Source organism: Diadema antillarum, unplaced genomic scaffold (genome assembly GCF_040938485.1).
Source record: "Diadema antillarum isolate AM-2024a unplaced genomic scaffold, OU_Dant_1.0 seq00000820_RagTag, whole genome shotgun sequence".
Classification (NCBI taxonomy): Eukaryota; Metazoa; Echinodermata; class Echinoidea; order Diadematoida; family Diadematidae; genus Diadema; species Diadema antillarum.
The window spans coordinates 358,508-371,346 of record NW_027271697.1 but is presented as its reverse complement, the minus strand read 5'-3'; the positions used below and the strand labels follow the sequence as shown (position 1 = coordinate 371,346).

General features: G+C 39.0%; 1 protein-coding gene across 1 annotated transcript in view; it reads right to left on the bottom strand.

Moving 5' to 3' along the window:
• Positions 1–11,686, bottom strand: part of LOC139739838 (vitamin D3 receptor-like) — an 83,627-nt gene extending 71,941 nt beyond the window's left edge. Inside the window, exon 1 of the mRNA XM_071650433.1 lies at positions 11,550–11,686. The gene's annotated coding sequence lies outside the window, so the exon portion shown is untranslated. The remainder of the gene's footprint in view (positions 1–11,549) is intronic.
• Between the last annotated feature and the right edge of the window lie 1,153 nt (positions 11,687–12,839).

Here is a 12,839-nt window from a genome sequence, read left to right as displayed (position 1 = left end):
TGGTGCAAAATTGCACCGGGGACGTTGCGGCGCTCGTTGGTGGCCGAATACTGGTGCAGTAGACATTTGCATTCAACCCTTGCATTGAATAATTCCCGTAGACACTAATCATAGGGGTAATTGCCTAGGGGGTACGTAAATTTTGTTTTTCTTTTGCGCTTTTGTGGATACCATCAAAGATCGTACACTCATACGACCTTTGATATCATCACACTCTCGGCTTGCTATAATCAAAATATCCCGCAAGAAAACGGCGTATTTCTCGATTTTTAGCGCTTTTTCCGCGACCCGTCGCGTAGACAATACTCTTAAAACTGGACTTAATTCGCGCGCGCTTGGAAAAGTTCCGATTCTGCACTTTTGACGGTGGAATTTGGGATTTTCGATGGATTTTTGGAGGAGACTTAAGGACTTTCCTGTACGTGAATGAGTGTTAATACCGTATGTGTAATTATGTGATTTGCGTGTGATGTGACTGTAGAACCAAAGATCGTACACTTCAGTGTACGATCTTTGGTAGAACTCACTGGCTGGTGATAAAGCACACTGGCAATTAAGTGGCCGAATTCTGGTAGATGACCGAATGCACATTATGTTTACCCCGACTTTGTACTTAGGCGTGGGTCTGCCGCCTTTGACGGCCCCTCTCTAGTTTTACTTTGTTTTGGATATCTCAGCCATTTGAAAACCAATTTTAATCAAACAAACTTAAAATTCATCTTGGAATTCCATGCTCAATAACATTTCATAAGTGGCATCTTCGTATCTCACAAAAAGTTAAAAACTCAATCCTCATCTCAAACAATACAATACTACAACATCCCTTTTAAACCACAGAACACGAAGAAATACAAATATACATTTACATGCAGCACTAGCAATAGACCAGGTAATGTGCAACCTTTAGTGTACCACACACACTGGGAATTGATCCGAAAGCTAGGGGAAATGGAGTTTACGGAGGGTCACATACAGTGTAGACCCCGTTTACAGTGAGTGAAAAGGCCGGGCTCGGCCACGGCCGAGCCCGCCCTTCATTTTACTGTAAACGCGCAAAAGGCCAAATGCGGGGCAAAATCGGCCACGCATTTGGCCAAGCTCTGGAGGTAGTCTCGAGCCCGGCCCGGCCTTTTCTTAATGTAAACGCAAACTGGGCCAAATGGGGTACCAAATTTAGTCTGGCTTCCAGACCCTCTGCCCGTACTATTTCGCTATTCAGGATATTTACGCCCCCAACATCGAAAACTAGTATAGTTTAAGGTGGTTTTGTCCTGCAAAGGATTTTTCCTTCAGCAAAGGCCTCCGATTGGCGACAAAGGCCTCAATTGCAGTACTTGGCCCCGCAATTTTGTCCATAACAGTGCCGGGCTCAGCCTGGGCTTTTAATTCAAACCTTTCAATATTTTGTCGTAGTGGCACTCTGCTTGTAAACAAATGACTATATTATTGGGAGCGCGCCGGTCGCAATTTGGTGCCGCATTTGCCCCAGTGTGCGCTTACAGTGAGAAAAGGCTGGGCTCGAGACTACCTCCAGAACTTGGCCAAATGCATGCCAATTTTGGTACCACATTTGGCCTTTTGTGCATTTACAGTGAAATGAAGGCCTGGCTCGGCCGCGGCCAAGCCCGGCCTTTTCACTCACTGTATTAAACGGGGTCTAAGAAAGAACTAAAAAGTTAGATAGGGCCTACACACTGTGAAACTCTGAAGCCAAGAACCATCTAAGCATTTTTATCGATCAAAATTTGCATTCTTTTTAACCAACTACTCCACAATAATTTTAAACTCAACATGGATCATATTGCACAAACTGAGGGATAATATTATTAGATATAGATCTGAGCATTGAAATCCCCAATAGGGGTATCACATTACATTTTATCATAAATCTTTGTGTTTTTGTTAACCCATTGAGGATGGACTGATTTTGCTATAGCACACATTACCCACAGACATACATGTATGCCCGAGTATTCTTGGGACTCATCTTAAAGCGGGTTAAACACGAAGTTTCCACAGAAGATATCAGGTAGAATTAGCAATGCAATTAGGGATTAGTGAAACACTCAGCAAACTTTTACAGAAAATCAACAAACAAACAAAAAAAAAACTTTCAAAAGTTTATATTCTTCATGCTTTTTGGAGTACCCATGTGAATTTTTCTTTTCTGTCCTAGAATTGTTTTTCTTTTTTGTGTGTGTAAATGAAAACTTACATTTCACCTTTTAATACATTCACCTGTCCTTTGTTTGAGATTGTCTAGAACACTGTAGTTTTTTTAAATGTATGTAACTCTATACATAAATTGTACATGTAGTCTCAAGTGGGAGCCCAGCCATAGAAAGTTCAATGGCCTCTGCTGGCTCCTCTATATATCTTTGATAGAATTTCATTTTTTTTCTCTCTCTCAATTTGTACTATCTTGTGTGTGTGTGTGTGTGTGCACGTACAATTGTATGTCCAAATGTAGGCCTATGCTGTACATGTAATCCAATGTAATGTTATGTTCCCTCCTATGTTCTTTGCATTTTAATTAGAATTTGGTAATAAGTGAAGAGGAAAATGGAAATGGAAATGAAAGATATTTGAACAGTAAACAAATCATAAGTGTGAAGACTATATTTGGATTTTTAAGCATCAGGCAATACTGATTTGCACTTATTTGTTTGTTTGTTTGTTTGTGCGGTGGTTTTTTTTTCACAGTGTTTCATGTAATGCACTTTTTCTCCCTTCCTTCCAAATCTAGACAAACTCAATGAATCTTGAACATTTTACATGTCAAATCATTTCTTTCACTTCCCATTGGTTTTGTGATGTTTGATTAATTTGAACATCTGTATTAAAGGGATCGTATAGTTTTGGTTGAGACCTAATTTCAGGTTTCTAACATTTTTGGGTGAGATAATGAGAAACCTCTTATGAAACATGAAAGAGCATGTAATTCTATGAGGAATTCAACGTTTATTTGATGAAAATTGGTTTTGAAATGGCTGAGATATCCAAAAAAGAGCGATTCTAATAAAGTGTGGGACCCACACTTTATTACGATCGCTTTGTTTTACTTTGTTTTTGGATGTTTCAGTCATTCTAAGCCTGATTTTCATCAAATAAACTTTGAATTCCTCTTAAAATGGTATGCTCTGTACTATATCATAAGTGTTTTCTTGGTATCTCGCAAAAAGTTAAAAGCCAAATTCTCGTCTCCACCAAAACTGTACTATCCCTTTAAAAGAAAATATGTATCCACTCCTTTTTTCACTTGCTTGCAAGAATGTAATAATGAAGTTAGAATTGATTTTGTAGGAATTGGTAATGTTATTCAAGATTTTAGAATTCTATTTTGCCATCATTAGTTTAGGTGGATCAACCCCCTATTCTTATGAATTAAAAAAAAAAGAATGCATTCTCTTCTCATGAACTCTCTGGAATGTGAAGTTGACTGTTGGATGGGTGAGGATAGGAGTTGCTTGTCTACTGTTCAGACTGAAAAGATAGTATACAGTGGATTTTACTATTTATTCTAAAAACTACTCACACACAGATATTACCCAACACAAGGGAGAGCGACTCATGTGCCAAATGGTAATATCCATTCACATCAAAAAGACAAAAGATTTCATTGTTGGATTTTTTTTCTCTCCATATCCTTGTAAATGAAATACCAGGCATTTTAATGATTAATTTCTATAAAAAGGATGATGCACCATAAGGTGAACTAGATCTATCACTGAAGGTGATTTATACCCTGGCCTTACGACACTTCTGTACTGGCATCCTGCTGAAAAATACTAAAAGGTAACAAGTACAAAACAAAGTGTTACAGCATGTGGAATCAGTTTTCTGCACAAAGAATATGTAGCAACTGTGTGTTATATGACATTCTATTCTGCCATTCACTTTTCTGAGCGAGCACTGACAAAGTTATTGACCAGTTAATAATGATAATGGTTGAAACTGGGGCAAACAAAAATATACTGTAAAACACGATATTTTCAAGGCATGAAATTTTCGCGAATTGGAGCTGACAGCCTTTTTCGCAGCATCAAATGTTTGCGAGTTCCCTCTAAAATCCTGATGCATATAGTGCTAACGAGAACTTTTGCATGCATTTTAATTTCGCGAATCTTGGCTCTTGCGAAATTTGCGAAATTTGCGAAATTAAAATGCACACGAACATTCCTCGATTTACAGTAGTTGCCCAGTTCAGATGTAAGATACACTTTTTTTAGTGATATTGCCTCTTTCAGCTTTACATTATCAATGCGCACGAAACAGCAGAGTTTGAGTTAGACCTTTAATCCTCAGCTTACAGGAAAATTTCACCCAAATATATGTGTGGAATAGACAGTGAATGCAGCAAATATTCAAACACATCAGTGAAGATTGAAGAAAATCTGACAGTCCATTCAAAAGTTATGAACTTTTAAAGTTTTAGTGCCACCATCACTGGATGAGAAGACTATCTAACAGTTCGTGACATTACTGCATTTATAAATTAATAAAAAGAAAATTCCACCAAATTTCATTGTTGTGAAAAGTAAACATCTCTTCAACTCATAATAATGACACAAATTTGGGTATTACTGTCTTCTGCTTTCCGAAAAAAGGTACAATTGCAAGTCAAGTAGTCTTTTATTTTCCAAGAAATATGGTGAATTCTATTTTTTAAAGATTCATAACTTTTTCATACAGTAGGTTGATTTTCCCGTAAATGTGTCTACAGACTCACTATGCACATCAACAGTTACTGGTACAGCAGTGCAGTGTGGCAAAAAAAAAGAAAGACTTTTGCATACGTGCACAATAGCATTCATCAATCATAAATAATACCTAAGGCAGTCAGTATCAGGCCATCGTACACACATTTTTTTTTTTTTGGAACAGTCTCTCTTCCATGACGTACTGAGGCGGTGAGCACTGCATGCATAATGCATGCTTTCTGCCTGCAGATTATACTGGATATCCAATGCAATGAAGTATACGTGTACCGATGTACGCCAATGGCACGTAGGAAACAAGATGAGGCCAGGGCAGAATACCAGTACAATTGTAGATATGTGCAGTGTGTCTCTGAGCATACAACCCATTCAGAATGCAGAGCCATTTTGAGTGGTTTGAATAGACTATTAGTGAGAATGTGTGCTCACCAGGGGGTTGCTACAAGTATTAAACATCAAATAAATCAAGGGAAATTTGTATCTCATACACTGTAGATGGTCATTCTTTTCAATTCTACCTCCCTGAATATTGAAAACATATTTGGTAAAATACACCCAGAACCCCTAAAGAGCAGACTATTTAAAATGACACTTTTTTCTTTTGATGTTGGGTGCTCAGCAGGTCGTATGGACAGCCCCCCCCCCCCCCCCCCCCCTCTTGGGGTTAGACAAAGCTGATCATTCTACATCCTGCATTAATTTGGAGTGCAAATTGGAGCTTACACTAAAATCATCTCACGTGTGTGCAGACACAGGTTGTTAATTAAATCATCAGGGCAAGTACTTCTCAGATATCTCCTGCAGAATAGTATTTGTAGAATCATGGAAACATGGACTATTTACGGCAATCTTTCTTTGATGTAATGATCGTCACCGACACCTGATTATGTACATCTTTAAGGAGTACATTCAGGTGTCTTGACAATAACGATTGTGTAGTCATGTATCGTCACTAACAAAAGAATCGTTTCCCTCATTTCAACCTTGTTTTGCTGATGTGCCTTTTTTCAGACGGAAATGTCTTTGAATGAATACAGATAATGAGGAGCAGCAAACCTGAGATCATTACAAATTTTGTGTCAAAAGATGGGTAATTGCTAATTCGCACATTTTCGCACATGCATATTAAGACCTTGCCTCATAGCAAGATATCTCTTCTCTACCATTACCGTCCCTTTTTGCTCTGGAATAAGCTGGAGAAAAGTGAAATATTGAGATTAAAAATGACAACATTCTTCAAAAATGTTAGCTTTCTTCTAAAAACTGCCTGCTTCTCACGAGCAAAATTGTTTGAGGTATGATTTCCTAAAATACACCACAACTGCATATTCACTTTACTTGATTTTTGTGAGTTATTTTCGTCTGCGCATATATTTTTAGATTTCTCAAATCTCCGTGTTGTTCTTCTCCCGGCTTGCTGGCGGCGACGATCATGGGATCAAAGCTGTGAAGCATGCTAAAAATGTCTTTGTGGCGCTTTTGAGATGTCGGGTGCATGAATAAATGAACGATATGATGAATGTCCATGTGTGTAGGTCCACGGTACAATGTACTTGCACAGCTGCAGCATGTGTAATTAAGTAGGGATGGTATTTTGTAGTTTGGGTTGAGATGGGGATTCAAGTTTTACTTTTTCATGTTCATGACATCATGTATGCACAACAGTAAGTAAGAGTTCCACAAAATTCATTTTTCATGAAAAGTACACATTCCATCAGCTTGGTACTGGTATTATACTACACATACAAATTGTATGTGTACAAGGGTAACATCATCCCCCCTTTCTTAAAGAGGAAAAGTCTTTAAAAGTGTTCTTTCATTATGCCAGAAAAATGAAAATATGTTGAAATTTCTTTATTCTCTTTCAGAATTATGTTGTGTCAATACATGACATCATGAACTGTTCAGTCTTCTTTAAATCCAGTGACAAAACTTAAAGAATTCATAACTTTTGAATTGAATGTCTTCTTCAAACTTCACTGAAACGTGTTCTACTAATATTGTTCCTTTCACTCAGTCCACATTTAATTTAGACTTGTTTAACTCTGAATGTGCAAACTCACTAAGTACAGTAAAAGCTGTTGTTTTTGCATAAAGATATTTTCACAAATTGATGTGGAGACGACAGTCATTTTTGCGAGATATTGTTTTCATGAATTGATACTGAGCTCTCATACAAGTTGTAAGTGCACTATTACTAGTATCCTACATGTATATGTAGCACATGGCAATATTTTTGCATGTTGTTAAATTCCCGGTCCAACTGTGATTTGTGAAATTCATGAATATTAAACCCTCACAAAAATAACAGTTTCCATAATTGCAGCACTGACCACCACCAAGAAACAGTCCAGATCACAAAATAGCACTTTCAAATCTAAACCCGCTTCTATAATTGATTTCGGTATATTGCTGCTTCCATAAATAACAAATTCTATTTGTGTGCACTGCACAATACAAACATTTATGATTCTAGGTATGTCAAGTTGCACACAGATCATTCATTTTCATAAACTGCAACCCCCCCCCCCCCAATAAAAAAACAAAAAAAGAATACAAATGTGTGACCCGCCACAACAAAAGGATCCGAAAGTTGCTGAAGGCTGAGCCGAGAAAATCGAGTTTTAAGTCAGATCATCAAAATCAGTCAAAATCATCAAATTTCTGTTGCTGGCATAGTGTTGTAATCTACGGTAATATTTCATCTATCTTCGGCCCAAATTTCGAAGCAAAATGATCTTAAAAGGAAAGGCAAGAAAGTAGCATTTTCTGGGCCATGATTTTCTGACTTTCAACGGAACAGAGACGTGTCGAAAGATTTGGATTTAGCGCTGCAGATAAACTCCGCCCCTAGCAACGAGGGAGTGATCTTATAGGTCAGTGCGTGGCATCCTGGTTACTGATTGGCTGTGTGTAGACTGCTGCTGCTACGCTTGAATGAACATTGTGGAAGTTGCTATGAGCGAACCTTCTATTGTATGTACACAATTTAAAACCGTTTACCTCCCCTTGATCATGATTGCATTGGAAAGAAAACTTTGAAGGCGGTTTTCTCTAAACGCTAATCTTCTAGACCACTCAACATGGTCTCATGAAATCATCAACATCTCCACACCAGAGTACTTTTATGAGTCGTGTTACATTTGTATGATATTAAAGCGGAAAAGTAAGGCAATAACGTCACATGTGTCATTTTCAGAAAATCAACCTCCCTCGACTTTCGGATCCTTTTCTTGTCCATGTAGTTGGTCACATATAATTATATCACTAAACATTCTATCTCTTGGTATCACAATATATGCCATTTGCTTTCAGCAAGCAGCTTTCAAGCATTGTGCAGATTTCAACAAATGTTTAAGCCCATGGGAGAACACCCCAGAATACCCTTCCAATTGAGAGCACATCCAAACAAAAGATCCACTATATCATCTTATCATATTGATTATTAAGTTGTACATTGTACTTAAACAGCTCATGATTTATTACGAAGTAACATGGCCCTACAAAATGTAAATAGTGAGAAGTGAGGACAACGTGTTTTCATAGTACCAGGCCATCTACATGTAGCACAGTCATTAATATCACTGGTAGATCAAAGAATGCCGCACCAGCTCTAGCTCTTTAAATTGTTTTGTTTTTTTCTGGTGCACATCTGTTTCACTGTTGCTGGTATTTATATCCATTTTCACACTACCCAATTATAATCATCATTAACATCAGAATTTTTATATAATCGTACATTATTCAAAAGTTTCTATCATCTTCACCTCCATACTTGTAATTATGATAAGAGACATCACTATAATATGGAAGTCACAATTATGTTAATGCACGATAAAATCCATATGAATGAACCTGTAACATCTTAAGGTCAGAACTTACACGTGTCTGTGCTGCTTTTTTACAGGTTGTTTGCATTTCATTTGATAGAATGAGGATGAGTTATGGCCCTATCTTCTAGTCTAAATTCGAGTCCTAGTCCTAGATTGCACATTCTCTAGGTTTGCCAGGGAAACTGCACTGATAACCCTTTGTGGGAATCAGGTTACATGAAAAGAATTAATTTTGACAAACCTAATTTTCCTTTACGAGGTCAAATCTAAGAACTGAGGCATGATATGACACAGTTGGAACCATTCGGATAAGAAAAGAACTCGATGTCAAAATAACCACATTTATAATTATGTGCAACTATATTCATCTTTCCACTTTTCAAGTGTCACTCTAGATATACTATCTGCTCTTTGCCTATGTGTGATGTAAAGCAGTAGTACATAGCTCAAAACTCTTGATTTTGCAACCAACAATTAAACCAAATTACATGTACACTTACAGGCTCATTTGAAAAAACAAAACAAATGAAATTTAATGGGTTGGAATTACAACTTCTCATCCATTACAAGAGATGACTGATATTCAAACAGTTCTGTTCACAGCATATGCACCACAAGCAACAATTTTGAAATTTACCATTTTGACTTAGTTTCTCTGCCCGTAAACATTCAATTACTCAAGCCTGCAGGGGAATTGTTGTGCTGGTCAAAAGTAAGAACCCTCTAATCATTTTATGCAAAAAGAAAAGAAAAAGGAACAAAAGATAGAAATTTGATGATTTTATGGGGGTAAGTCCCTACAGGAACAGCCTGTAGTCTACCAGCACCTCCAATCCTCTTGGTCCAAATCCACTGAAAGATACATGTACATGTATGTAATCTGAGTACTGAAACATGGAAAATATCAAAATACCCATAAACTTAGGCAATATGGGAATTTCTGTAGTAAACATGGTGAAGGTATCAACTAACAAAAACACAATCATTCAGAGAGGCTGCCTACAAATCCCTTTAGAGTACATCCTCACAAATATACAATATCTGTCCAAGTGTCTGAGACCCCTATTCCATCTTAGAGTGTGTTCAAACACTCAAAAGCGAACCAAAGTGAACCGAATCGGCTCATTTCCCGGGTCTAGCAGACATCAAAAGAACAAAGTAGAATGACAAGTATGATCAGCTGGCTGAAATGGTCCAGTTTGTCAACAAGGGGCATACTATGAAGGTGGATATTTTCGCACGACTAGTTTTTCATTTCGCCGTGTAAGAAGAGTTTTGTGTGTTTTTAATTCTGCAAAATCAGGACATCATGCACAGGAACATACATGTATGGCATGCAAAAATATTTGCATGCTTTTATTTTCGCGCTAGTTTCTGGTTGCGCGAAATGCACAAAAAATGTCTACACCGCGAAATGCACGAAAATTTCTACACTGCGAAAATTTCCACTTTTACAGTACGAGTGTGCACAATCAGCATGGCGCCAAAGATCCAGAACTGAGCTTGTTGCAATGTCCTGAGATTAATTTTTCACTTTAAGTACATCTTATGCATTAATAGTAACCATATCATAAGGAACTAGAAAAGCACTCTGAGAGTGCAGACCTCCACCAAGCAGCTCATTCCCACCATTGATCTTGTTCTTCCATACATGTACAGATCAATGATTTCCATTCATACATATTATGTATAATTGTTATGTCTTAGCTGAAAAATGCCCAATTTCCCAGTCTTTTGTTAATGTCATCAGCTTCCAGCTGCATGGCACCTCGTCCAAGCAGAGCATGCACTTTAGTGCGCGTAATACAAACCTCAAACACGCACAGCTTGAACTCAAGTGTTCACTGACCCTCCCTGTCAAAAGATTTTTTAAAATCCTTCAAAAATTCATAAGAATTCCCGGATCGCTACCAGAATTTAATCATATGTTGCTTGTGTCATTACCAACCTTTCCAGCAAGTTTTATCCAAATCACAACTTTGCAAAATTTGCAATTTTTTGAGTTATTTTGCAAAGGTATAGACAAATGAACAAATAAACAAACAAACACACCAATGCTGGCACAAACATACCCTCCTTGGCAGAGGTACAACTGTATGAATGATAGGACTGATCCAAACATAAAGAAAAAAGAAAAAAACCTTACACAAGTTTGCCTTTGCTCAACAACCAATACTGGGTACCCGAGTGGAATAATCTACCAAGTTCTGTCATTTGTAGATTCTAAACTTACAGTTGTAGTAAAAAAAAAAAAAAATCCTAGAGGTTCTTACAAGTAGACCACTCTTTGCAACGCACCTGCAGTTAGAACTCTATCACAGTATTTTGCAGAGAGATCTTGAGTAGAAGACTATCAAACATGCACCAAGTACACACTTTGTACATCACCTCACATCAGCCTCCGCAGCTCTGTCTGTCATGTATAATACAATGTACATTGTAGAATGACACACTAACCTCAACACAACCACACGAGTCAAAGTCATCTTTGTGATAGGCTGCATAGCCCGATGGAGATTCAACATGATTGTAAAGTATTATTGTGTTCAATATAAAACAAATGTTGACTGCTTAATCACTCCACTCCAGGTCATATGGGTACAAATCCTTCGCCCATATAAATAGCTAATAGGGCCTTCTTGTAAATATAGCTGACAGTACACTTAGTATGACCTTTGCCTTCGTTCTGCTTTTGTTTACATGTCTGGTAGTGGAAGAATCAACTTTGGCATGGGTGAAGGAGTACGGAATAGCAACATAATGTATGACTATTACACTATTTTGGAACAGCCATTTATACAGTAAAATACAGTTGTATTCTTACATCATCGGGGAATACTGACAGCCATTAACGTCATGATGGCTAGAAACAAACATTGACAGTACATGTAATGTATGCCTAAATTGAAGAATGAGAGTGTGGTGTTTACACAGGTTCAGACATCCACCTCAAACAATATCCTGTAACTGTTACTGAATGTTTAAATGATCCACCTACCTTGAGACTGATCAGTGATCACTGAACTGGAGATTTCTACAAGTGTTGAGCTTGAGGTTGTTGAATTCAGATTTTGTAAAATTTTACAGTTTGAATAAAGTTGATATCTTTACTTGCAGATCAGCTACATAACATGGACACCACCATGCCGGGCCTGGGTCCGTCCGTCCACAGTTTATAAACTAAACAAAGACCTCTGGACTACAGACATCAAGCACAAGGTAAATGACGACAATTCTCCAGAGCTCGTAGAGTTTATAGATCTGTATGGAGACGCATCAGACAACGTGTTCGGGTCTTCGCAATCCGCTCTCTGCCTCTGGCATTTTTTACTGCATGCAATTTCTTGTAAACGTTGCTGAGAAGTGATCGTCAGAATCAGTCCTTCAGAGATGAAATCTAGAGTAATAGTAACCTCACGAACAGCTAAAATGGAACGTTGTCTTCAACGATTGTAGGATCTTGCAGTAGAAGGTCTACCACTACCAGGTATAGGTTGTGAGTCAGTGACACAGCTTCCAGAGTCGTAAATATGCTGCACTGCACTACCAGCTTAGTATTGGTATTGCCTGCTGCAGTATACAACAGTCACTCACTAGTAAAATCAGTACAGCGTGTCAGACCCTGCGCCAACACTGGCGGCTGCACAGTTCAGTAGCTGCCTCACAGCCAGCTAGCCACGCTGAACAGAGCTCTTCTACTCGTATCGGGGGCAGCGGCGGCGGGTACAGCTTGCTAGCGGCGGTCGCGAGGGGCGAGGAAAGGGAGCAGGGTGCAGGCACTGGCATGGCAGGGGAGCGTTGCGGGGCGACTTTCACCGTTGTTTGACCTTGCTCGACGCGCCGCTCCTGTGACGTGAAAGCCGGTGGGCGTTGCACTTGGTGCTTGGGCGCACACAGGTCACGAACGTGAACTTGACGATATAAAAGTCGAACGATGACGATAGATCGAGGATACGATCAACGAGCGTAGGTACCACGCACCGGCCCGTGTCTTCCAACGATCGCAATCTGGTTAGATAGTAATCAGATTCGGGAATCGGACAGCCAAAGGGCAATCAGTGCAGTGTCTTGGGTTTGATTTTCGTGACCGTGGGCGTGGCTTGGTGGAGAAACAAAACAACGAGTCCGGAGGATGTGTGGGAACGGGGGATCCCCTTTTTTTCAGATTGGGTTGGGCGGGCGGGCGGGGGGGGGGGGGGGGCGGGGGGAGGGGTGATTATACAGTCACCCAGAGCGTCTCAAGCTCTGACCAGGGAGGTGCCTCTCTGCACCTTGCGAAGTACTGCGA